Source organism: Phacochoerus africanus, chromosome 4 (genome assembly GCF_016906955.1).
Source record: "Phacochoerus africanus isolate WHEZ1 chromosome 4, ROS_Pafr_v1, whole genome shotgun sequence".
Classification (NCBI taxonomy): domain Eukaryota; kingdom Metazoa; phylum Chordata; class Mammalia; order Artiodactyla; family Suidae; genus Phacochoerus; species Phacochoerus africanus.
The window spans coordinates 84,080,948-84,092,970 of NC_062547.1; the positions used below are offsets into that span (position 1 = coordinate 84,080,948).

The following is a 12,023-nucleotide window of genomic DNA, read 5'->3' on the forward strand; positions in this document are numbered from 1 at the left end:
GAAGCCAAACAAGCGGTTAGGAACCCTTTTCCCTGTTATCTCAAGCAGTTTCAAGAAGTTTCATGCATAGAGGCACATACTCAGGGGCCTGTTTTTCCCTTTCCACATAGTTTTGTACAGAACAGAAAGCAAGCCCTAAAACAGCAAAAAGTAGGATCTTTTACTTATAGGGAACAGGGTCTGGCATTTAGAGCTTCTTATTAACTTCCTGGGTTCTGGGAGGGTCAGGTTGCATTTTCATCCTTTCAAATGCAGGGCCCGCCATTTGTCTAGGAGGCCATAATCAGGGATGCATTTGACCCCAACAGCCATGCAGGATGAGCTGCTTTTCTGCTACCATGTTAGCAAATGCATCTATGCTGAACTAGTAAATCCCCACTTCTTGGAGATGTGGATCTTCTGGCAGCCAGGGAACTTGAACTTGGCCCTGCTTAGGGCTTCAATCACATGTTCTTTGTCCAGCTTGGTGTGGATGGACATTACAACTTGGCCAATATGGAGCCTCACCACTGTTTTGGGGATTTTCAAAGGCACTGGGTATACCTGTCTGGAGGCGACACTGGGGATGGCATGCCAGACACGAATCCACTGGAAATGACTACCTCCAAGGCCCTTAGGGCAACCCATACAGGCAACAGACTGAATACACTCCCAAGGAGGCTGAGTTTGCAGCCATTGCACACAGGGCCCCCATGGGGAAAAGAGTGTATGACTCTTATGTCAATGAGTTCTCAACACTGGAGGGGACAATGGAGCCTCTTAAACCTCCAAATATGCAGGAAGACAGATACAATGAGCGTAATCCAGCCAGCAATTTGCAGAATTAAATTCCTTCCCCGCTGGCTTAATTTCAGCATCTTCAAGGCTGAGAGTGTTACAGTGCTTGCCTGCCACCCCCACCCCCATTCCAGTTTAGAGCCTAAGAAGATATCTGAAAGCCTTCTTTAGAGAGACATCTGGGTAGGGAGGGCACAGGGAGTGGGAAAGAGAGAGTCATTTTTCTTTATCATTCTTGCCCTCAAATTCTCTCACCTGGTTTGGCCAAATGTCTAGTGGTTGTAACAATGTGACAAATATTCCTAGAGGACTTAACTGACTCCAATTTCCATTCCCTAGTCTGATGATGATGTTGGTGCTGAAGATGATACTAACAGCAACAAAAGCAATAATGGCACCTTGATTTTAGCCCTGCAAGACCCATCTCAGACTTCTGACCTTTAGGGCTGTAAGATAATGTTACCAAACTGGACTTGGGTCCCCTCACACCCTGCACAGCAAAGTCAGTTTACTGACACCAGGTTGTGGGGAAGGAAAATACTGCAGTTATTGCAGGTATCAAGCAAGAACAGACAGCTCGTGGTAAAAGACCTGAATGTCCTTTTTTTTTTGGCTTTTGTCTTTTTACGGCTGAACCCACAGCACACAGAGGGTCCCAGGCTAGGGGTATAATCGGAGCTGAGGCTGCTGGCCTACACCACAGCCACAGCAACGTGGGATCAGAGCCGTGTCTGCGACGTACACCACAGCTCATGGCAACACCGGACCCTTAACCCACTGAGTGAGGCCAGGGATCGAACCCACAACCTCATGGTTCCTAGTCAGATTCGTTCACCACTGAGCCATGAAAGGAACTCCTAGGACTCTTGTTTTATTGCTGAATTATTGCTCCTTGACTGCTTTTCCTTTGTTTCTGCATTCCCTCACTTCTCTAATTACTAACTGCTTAAGTCTGCTTTTTGGAACTCAAGAAAGTCCTAGAAGATAAGGCCTTTTTCTACAAACAAGAAACAGGGGACCCAGAGGAACTTCTGTACGTGGGAGGGCCCTGCAGGATTCTGTTTGGTTTCAATCCCCCTTTTTCTTTGGTAATCCTAAGGGGAAAAGGGTTGGGGCAAAAAAGAGAATAAAGTTTCGGATAAAGTTAACCCTAGACTCAGGCAAGGGAACTCAGTTTTAGGGAGGACTCAGTTTCAATAATAAATTTGTGTTGCTTTAAGGCACTAGGCTTGTGGTAATTTGTTCTAGTAGCAACAGGAAACTAAGACAATAGAATATTCCCCATCATCCTCTGCTTCATCATTTATGCAGCTGGCCATCATACATCCCGGTCAGAAACTCTGCGTCAACTAGTGACCCTGCCATTGAAACTTTTCTCACAAAATAGGAGACACCATAGCGTAGTTTGTCTGGTGTGCTCTTTTGTTATTGCCTCTTTTCATAACACCCCTTGGGAAAAAAGAGCTTAAAGAATCCTGTTTCATGGTGATAAGACAAGAAATCTTTATAGACCAAGACCATTTTGGTGGAGGTCCCTGCCAGAGGTCCCTGCATAACCTTGGGCTGACTCTGAGGTGTAACAGATACAAATCAGCGACAGCATAACCAGCAGATGTCACATGTCCATTTACTGCTTGTGCTCCTGGAAAATAAAACATGCCTTATCACTGCTGGGAAGCTCCCCTGGGTTTCTTGATTCAAGTATCAGCAACAGAGCTCTTTCAGTGCAATAGAAACTGAATGAAACAGCCAATGACTCTCCATCAGGTTCCAAAGGAAATTGTGTCCCTCATGCAGCTCCCATGGAAGTTGATCCAGCCTGAAAGTTGGTTTGGAAGGTTAATGGCCCTGGGTTGGGTCACTTTTAGAGAATGGGGGCAGGGAAGGTCTTAATTCTGTTTTCAGCTGAACACATTTGAAACTGCCTTGCTGATTCAAGGCATCCACTGTTGAAATCCAGCCAGCAGGATAATAATTCAATTAACCCCCCTGCTGAAGCCGGTAGGAACCCAAAGTGGTCATTTCCCAGTGGAAAGTTTCACCACAAAACAAATTCAATTGATTTCTGCCGGCTCCTCTCATCCTCTGGGGACATCTGAAAGAGCAAACCAGTTCTAGCTGGTTAAACCAAAGATCCCTCCAGGAGGGCTTCAACTGGCCACCACTTCTAGGATCCAGAAGGTGCTTGGCCCCACTGTGTGACTATGGTGTCAGGTGTCAGGTCACTTTTGGATTCTTGTGCCCTTTGGCCTGGTCTGTTTCCTCCATTCCCACTGGGGGAAAGGCTCCCATTATTGATTAAAGGCTATGGTTCTCCTTAATGGGTGTATCTGTAATAGCTACATTGTGAGGAGGGCCACAGAGCATTAGCTATTTGGTTTTTTGTTTGTTTGCCTTTTTAAGGTCACATCCAGGGCATAAGGGAGTTCCCAGGCTAGGGGTAGAATCAGAGCTGTAGCCATTGGGCTACACCACAGCCACAGCCACACGGGATCCAAGCAGCATCCATAGCTCACAGCAATGCTGGATCCTTAACCCGCCGAGCAAGGCCAGGGATTGAACCCATGTCCTCATGGATACTATTTGGGTTTGTTACTGCTGAGCCACGGTGGGAACTGCAGCATTAGTCATTTGTACATGAGGACGACAGCCATATAAGACCAAGCATGGTGTGTACTCCCGTGCAACTTGTATCTCTGCCATATCACACTAACAGCTCTAGGTGTGGTCAGCTCAGATCTTAAGATCATCTTCAGATAAGCTGAATACTGAGAAGATGGAAATGGGACAGATAAACATACATGAAAAAGGGAAGCAGCTCTGAAAGCCTGAGAACTAGAGGAGAGAAAAATACAGAGTGTGGAGAAAAGGGAACCCTCCTGCACTGTTGGTGGGAATGTAAGCTGGTATAACCACCATGGAGAACAGTACGGAGGTACCTTAGAAAACTATACATAGAACTACCATATGACCCAGCAACCCCACTCTTGGGCATATATCCGGACGAAATGCTCCTTAAAAAAGACACATGCACCCGCATGTTCTTTGCAGCACTATTCACAAGAGCCAAGACATGGAAACAAACCAAATGTCCATCGACAGATGACTGGATTAGGAAGATGTGGTATATATACACAATGGAATACTACTCAGCCATAAAAAAGAACAAAATGATGCCATTTGCAGCAACATGGATGGAACTAGAGATTCTCATACTGATTGAAGTAAGTCAGAAAGAGAAAGACAAATACCATATGATATCACTTATTTCTGGAATCTAATATATGGCACAAATGAACCTTTCCAGAGAAAAGAAAATCATGGACTTGGAGAATAGACTTGTGGTTGTCAAGGGGGTCAGGGAGGTAGTGGGATGGATTGGGAGCTTGGGCTTAACAAATACAAACTATTTCTTTTGGAAGGGATTAGCAATGAGATCCTGCTGTGTAGCACTGAGAACTATGCCTAGTCGCTTATGATGGAGCATGATAATGGGAGAAAAAAGAATGTGTACATGTATGTGTGACTGGATCACTATGCTGTACAGTTAAAAAAAAATTGTATGGGGAAATAACAATAAAAATAAATAAATAAATAAATTAAAAAAATACATAGAGACCAGGCCTAGGGAACAGTGCAACGGTGCTGAGAGCTCAGCCAGAGAAAGGAATGAGGGCTAAGGGGAGAGGTTCTAATAAGAACATGGAAAATCCTGACCATTTAAACAGTCTATTTGGAGAGACCTTCATTTACATTCTACCTCCATCACTAAATGTAGTTGAAAAAACACATTTAGCTTATTGAGTGTCATTACTATTTTTTTTTGTCTTTTTGTATTTTAAGGGCCACACCTGAGGCCTATGGAGGTTCCCAGGCTAGGGGTCCAATCGGAGCTGTAGCCGCCAGTCTATGCCACAGCCACAGCAACACTGGGATCCAAGCCAGGGCTGCAACCTACAACACAGCCCAGCGCAACACCGGATCCTTAACCCACTGAGCAAAGCCAGGGATCGAACCTGCATCCTCATGGATGGTAGTTGGGTTCACTAACCACTGAACCATGACGGGAACTCCCATCATTACTGTTTCAGTTGGTAAAGTCTGATGTTGGCAAAGATGGGGCATAAGGTGATCTTGATTGACTGGCTCTGGGCAGGCTCAACAAACTGCCTTTGCAACCAGGACCTGAGTGCAGAGAGCTTCCAAGGGTTGAAAGGTAGCAAGAGTGTGCTCAACAGGAAAAGGGAGTGAATGAAGGAAGACGTGCAGCACAGCCCTGAAAGGGGGCCACCCTATACCTCCAATTCCTTGCTTTCCTAACTCCCCTTGGAGGTCTTGAAGCCTGGGTCAGAGATGACATAACGTGCGTATATTTGCAGGTTGGCAATTTAACTTGATCCACTAATACCCAGAGGTTGTAGTTCATGCCTTTATTTTAACAGAGGCCCCAAGTGATCATAACTTCCTCAAACCACAAAGAAATATACAGACAATGGCCGACTGTTATCTACAAATTGAAATGAATTATAGTGAAGTGGAATACGAAGTCCAGAGACTGTATCCACTTAAAAAAATATTACTGATAATGTCCAACTAATAATGAGCAAATTAGTCCCGATCTGACAAAGATTAAACACAAACACAATTTATTATTTTGGAGGTTTGACAGCTTTGCTGATGTGAATCCTCAGGGAAGACAGATGACCTCTTACCTAACACATGACTTAGAGCAAAGGTATCCTACTCCTTCAGCCAGATGAAGAGCTTATTCTTAAAGACCGACACTAGCAAACTGATATTTAAATATATATATATATATATATATAATTAACTATCTTAAGAGACTTGAAAGACAGCTATGAAAATAGAAGAAAATGATGGCAAAAGAAACAAACACTATAAAACACTGATGTCTTTCAAAGGTTTTTTTTTATACAATGATTTTTATTTTTTTTCATTATAGCTGGTTTACAGTGTCAGAGGCTGTTGATTGGCCTCTACTTGCAATTTTAAAATGACTTAAGAAAGTAAAAAATTTTAAGATCATGAGAAGAATTTAACGGTATTTGAAAAAAGCTCTAGGAGCTTTTACTTTATTTTATTTGTCCTTTTAGGGCTGCACTCTCAGCATTTGGAAGTTCCCAGGCTAGGGGTCAAAAAATTGGAGTTGTAGCTGACAGCCTATGCCACAGCCACAGCAACGCAGGATCCAGGCTGCACCTGCTGCTTACACCACGGCTCACCGTCAATGTGGCATCCTAAACCCACTGAGCAAGGCCAAGGATGGAACACGCATCCTTGTGGATACTAGTTGGGTTCATTACCACTGAGCCACAACAGGAACTTCTAGTAGCTTTTAATAAAGTAAGGCGGTGATCAGTATAAAAACTTGCACTTTTTAAGTATTTTATTTTATTGTATTTTTTCCATTTTTTTTTCTTTTTTTCTTCCTTTTATGCCCACACCTGCGTGTATGGAAGTTCCTGGGCTAAGGGTTGAATCAGAGATGCAGCTGCCAGCCTATGCCACAGCCATGGCAACATCAGATCCTAGTCACATCTGTGACCTACACTGGAGCTTCTAGCAATGCCAGATCCTTAGCCCACTGAGCCAGGCCAGGGATTGAACCCACATCCTCATGAACCTTATGGGTTCTTAACCTACTGAGCCACAATAGGAACTCCAAACTTGGACTATTTTTAAATAAATAATATGTATTAGAAGATACAGACGTGGGGTTCCCACAGTGGTACAGAGGGTAAGGATCCTGGCTAGTATCCATGAGGATGCGGGTTCCATCTGTGGCCTTGCTCAGTGGGTTAAAGACCTGGTGTTGCTGTGGCGGTGGTGTGGCTGTGGCCTAGGCTGGCTGCTACAGCTCCAATTGGACCCCTAGCCTGGGAACCTCCATATGCTGCAGGTGCGCTCCCCCTCCCCCCAAAAAAGAAAGATAAAAAGAAGATACAGACTTTAAAAATTACTTATAATCTGAGGGAGAATCTGTTAACACTTTGCTGTCTATCTTTTCATACTGTTTCTGATATCGTAATGGCTTTGGGGCAGAGACAAGAAATGAAGTAGCAGAGATGAAATTAAATATTGACATGTTTTGAGGATCTGCTGAGGAACTTTTATTTTATTTTATTTAAAAATTTTTTTGTCTTTTTGCCATTTTCTTGGGCCGCTCTCGCGGCATATGGAAGTTCCCAGGCTAGGGGTCCAATCGGAGCTGTAGCCACCGGCCTACACCAGAGCCACAGCAACGCGGGATCCGAGCCGTGTCTACAACCTACACCACAGCTCACGGCAACGCCGGATCATTAACCCACTGGGCAAGGGCAGGGATCGAACCCACAACCTCATGGTTCCTGGTCGGATTCGTTAACCACTGTGCCACGACAGGAACTCCAAGGAACTTTTAAAGGTACGCATAAATATTGACAAGCTAAATTATTTTCAAATAGTGAACAGATGTAAAAATTGGCACAAGAAATAGTAAAACCTAGAGGTCAATGAAAACACAGAGGATAAGTGGAAGTAGTCCTAGTGTGCACGTGATTAGTGCTTCTCACGGTGAGTGCGGATCCACTTATAAGTTACAGAATGAATGTAGTAGTCTTGAGCAATACTAACACCAAAAAGGAGGAGGAAGAAAAGAACTAGACTCAAATTGGAAGCATCCCTAAGCAAGCGTTCCTTTTGCGTTTGAATGTGCGCATGTGTGCGCATGCACTGTTACAAGTAATGCACTTTCTACTCCGATTCTGAAAAGGTGTGGATGCTACAGCAGGAGACTGAAATTTTACAGACTAAGTCCTCAGAGAAGAGAACAAAGAGCCAGTGGAGAAAGGATTCCACCTCCAGGTGAGAATACTCTCTAGGGGTTACACAGGAGAAAATCCCTGCACTCAATTAGAGAGTTATGCAGATACCAATTACGCTGCTGGCTAATAGCACTGGATTGACCTGCTGACCTGCTAGATAGTCATTAATATTTTAGCGGCTCACCACTGTCCCCCTCATAAAAGAACTGCACTCCTTCAGGATGCTTCTGATGCTTCTCTCCCTGCCCCAATAGCAGGTGGAGAATTATGCTTCTTCTGCCTGCTTTCCTGTGCCTTGCAGCCTCCACGAAAACCCCCCTTAAGGTTAAGGGGTTGGATGGGCCATCTCCCTGGATCAAGCCTGGAGCCAGTTATTCTCCATTAAATCACATCAAGAACTACAATGCTGCCAGAGGTTTGGAACCTAACCCACTGTGCTATTAAAATGCCCAGGGCAACAGTGTGATGTGCTGTCTAGATGATGTGTAGAAAACCACTATCAAACACAGAAACAGGCTTGCTAGAGGGCAGAGGGCAGGGTGAATTGAATCCTGGAGACCTCAGGCCATTAGCTGCAGTCAAAGGTCTGACCTGCCAATTACGACTAATTGATGACCTGGGATTCTGCTGGAGTCCTCTCGTGAAAGCTGTGCCAGCTGTCTCACTGCCTGAGAGCATCATTTGGTGGACACGTTGAGAGGCTCGGGGTGTCAGGGCTCCTGTGACAAGAACAAGATGGCAGAGTTCATACATATCATTGTGAAATTCATCACTGCACTGTAGGGGAGCTCAGATTTGGTCTCTATTTTGAGTTATTCATTGAAAAAGAAATGGCAAGTACAAAGTCACTGTCTTCATAAAGTTTCTTCCTCACTTGAGAGCACAGTGAGGGTAAATAAGCCTCAACAAGGGCCCATATTTGTTATGAGGCTTCAGAGGGTAAAAATAATAGAGAATGTATCTGGCTGGAGAAATTGTACAGGATTTCAAACATCTGCAGACCAAGTCATGCAGCATGGACTTTATTTGCATGGCTATTTTCCACCCACATCTTCTTTCTATTGGTTGATGTTTTCCAGAAGGGAGGCTGGGAGAGCTGCCTTTCACTACCCAAATCCTCTGTTTCTTCTCAACTTTTGTCTGCATCTCAGCCCTCACTGCACCTCTGATTTGGGGGAGTAATCTGGAATCACAGAGGCATTCAGTGCTTTTTTGTTTGTTTGTTTTTTTGGCTGCGTCCACAGCATGCAAAAGTTCTGGGGCCAAGGGTCAAATCCATACCACAGTAGTAATCAGATTCACAGCAGTGGCAATGCCAGACCCTTAACCTGCTGAGCCACCAGGGAGCTCCCAGGCCTTTTTTTTTTTTTCTTCTTCTTCTTCTTCTTCTTCTTCTTTTTTTTTGGTCTTTTTTTTTTGCTATTTCTTAGGCCGCTCCCTCGGCATATGGAGGTTCCCAGGCTAGGGGTCTAATTGGAGCTGTAGCCACCAGCCTATGCCAGAGCCACAGCAATGCGGGATCCGAGCCGCGTCTGCAACCTACACCACAGCTCACGGCAACGCCGGATGCCGGATCGTTAACCCACTGAGCAAGGGCAGGGACCAAACCCGCAACCTCATGGTTCCTAGTCGTATTCGTTAACCACTGTGCCACGACGGGAACGCCTTCTTTTTCTTTCTTTTAAATTAAAGGCACTCAAGAGAATCTGAGAGAGGCAAGAAAATCCTAAATGTAAATGATTTCTTCAAATCCTCTACACCTTGTCTTTCTTTCTCTTCCTTTTTCTCTCTTTCATCTATTTACATACACTGAATTCCTTTCTCAGAAGCAGTGTCAGAGAAAAGCCAGAGATTTTTCTGGTGACTATGTTCTAATTCTGGCTGAATCCCTATTTGGTATTTAATGGGTTAGAGAGTTTAAAGAACAGGGAAAATCCTAAACTGGACAGGACCTAGATGCTTCCAAGACCTCCTCCCTTGTGCTTAGAGTGACAAGGACATTGATTCAATAAATATTGATTGAATCCCTATGGTATTGTGAGGCTTTGCACGTAGGGGACATTTTTCTGTTTCAGTGATGATTTTAGTCATATGATAATCAAACGCCAGTATCTTCTGAGACAATATTTCTTCTCTCCTGCTTCTTGATGAAATGGTCTATTCTTGACTTCATGTGAGCCCCTTCTTCAAAGATGGGCTGGCAAAACTTCACTGACCACTCATTGCCGCAATTCCCACTTATCACACTAAGACGTGAGCACAGAACAGGCATCCTGGGGCTTTCAGCCCCCAGGAGGGTGAATGCTATTCCCTGAGAGAGTCTGTAGGCAGCTAAGTTGCACACACAGCATCTTGCCTGCAACAGCTTCTGAGCGCTCTGAAAACACTTGGGTCTTATGATGCCTCTATTCTGTAAAAGGATCATTGCTGAGGTCAGATGACTTGCCCTGGTATCACCTGGCAACTCAGCAGCTACACCAGAAATAGAATCCTGTCCGGTGCTCCTGACTGCTCTGCAGGAGCTTATAACACTGCTGACCCTTGAGACAGGAAAAAGAAGTCACCCATGGAGTCCTTGCCACCCCCCCCAAAAAAATATAGCTCCCTGGCCTCAAGGTCATTATGGCCCTTGCAGCTTGGGGTGTGCCAGCATCCCTCCCAAACCCAACTCAGGCCTGAAAGTAACCCCAGGAGGATGGTGTCAGCAGTGCAGGCTGATGCATCTGCTCTGTTGGACCACAGGGTGGTGTTGTGAGAGGTAATGGACAGTGCTGGTGGAGGCGGGGCTCCCCAGGCATTCATTCAGGCTGCAGGAAGATGATGAGGGATGCTGCCCCACAGTTCTACCCACTCAGTGAATGGCTCATGAAACAGAGGTGCTGGTCTTAGAGGGCGGCTGCCCAGTTGGTGACTGCAGTGGAGGTACAAAGCAGCAGAACACAGTGGAGGCTGAGATGCTGCAATAAGACTCCTGAGTTCAAATCTCAGCTCTCCAGCTTACTCCCATTTATTACTGGTGGGATATTGGGCAATTTATATCATGACTTTCTACCTGAGTTTCTTCATCTGCAAAATGTGGACAATAATAACACCCATCTGATAGGTTCTGTTGTTAGAATTAAGTGGCTAAATGAGTAAGGCACTTAGTATCTGGCAAGTAATAAATATCATATAATTGTTCACTATTATACATCTATTCAAAAGGCTATTTGATGACCATTAAAAATGATGGTTATAGGAGTTCCCATTGTGGCTTAGTGGTAATGAACCCAGCTAGTATCCATGAGGGCGTGGGTTCGATCCCTGGCCTTGCTCAGTGGGTTAAATATCTGGCGGTGCCATGGTGTAGGTTGCAGACATGATTTGGACCTGGCATTGCTGTGGCTGTGGTGTAGGCTGACAGCTATAGCTCCAATTCAACCCCTAGCCTGGGAACCTCCATATGCCACAGGTGTGGCCCTAAAAAAAAATGATGGTTATAAATTGTGATGTTCTGGTAAATGTTTAACTACTAAAATCCTCGGGGCAGGAGGAGATCTGATGTCTAATTTTTTTTTTTTTTTAATTTTCCCACTGTACAGCAAGGGGGTCAGGTTATCCTTACATGTATACATTACAGTTACATTTTTCCCCCAGCCTTTCTTCTGTTGCAACATGAGTATCTAGACAAAGTTCTCAATGCTATTCAGCAGGATCTCCTTGTAAATCTATTCTAAGTTGTGTCTGATAAGCCCAAGCTCCCGATCCCTCCCCTGATGTCTAATGTTTGCTGATTTCTATGGTTTAAATACTCCCAACAGGACTGATTTCAAGAATATATAATTAGAAAGAAGTACTCATGGTCACCTCTCAAGAGCTGGCATGCTACCGGTTATGAAGTCTAGGTAATAACACGAAAGATGCTATGAGATATTATGTGAAAAAATAAGAATAAAATTTGAAATAAAAAAATGATTACCAGTTATGTGACAATCAACTGTGTGCAAAGAAAAGAAATGCAAGGAAATATACAAATACCAATCATGTTAAGAGTGGTAGGAATACAACTAATTCACCGACCACCAATAAAAACTTCAGGACAACTCAGACACTGCAGTCAGCTGTGTCAGGAACTGGCTACACCCCCCAGTGTTTCGACCAACTCTGGAACTACTCAGCCCTGAAAGTAGATCTGGGATCTGGCTCTACCTGCCAGTGGTCCAGCTCTAGCCTGAGGATCTAGCTCCACCCACCAATGGGTGGGCATCAGTTCTGGGATCTCTTGGACCCTAACTCCACCCACCAGTGAGCCAGCACTAGTTCTAAGGTGCCATGGTGTTCTTCAGCCAGCTGTCTTGTGGCCTGGTCCTGTCAAGCAATAGCCAACAGCCTCTGCACAAGACAGAGCCTGGCAACTAACTGGAACAGGGGCCAGCCAAGCCA

General features: G+C 44.7%; 1 pseudogene; it reads right to left on the reverse strand.

Annotated features, from left to right (window-relative positions):
* Positions 1-596: 596 nt before the first annotated feature.
* LOC125126582 (uncharacterized) lies at positions 597-724 on the reverse strand (annotated as a pseudogene).
* Positions 725-12,023: the final 11,299 nt, after the last annotated feature.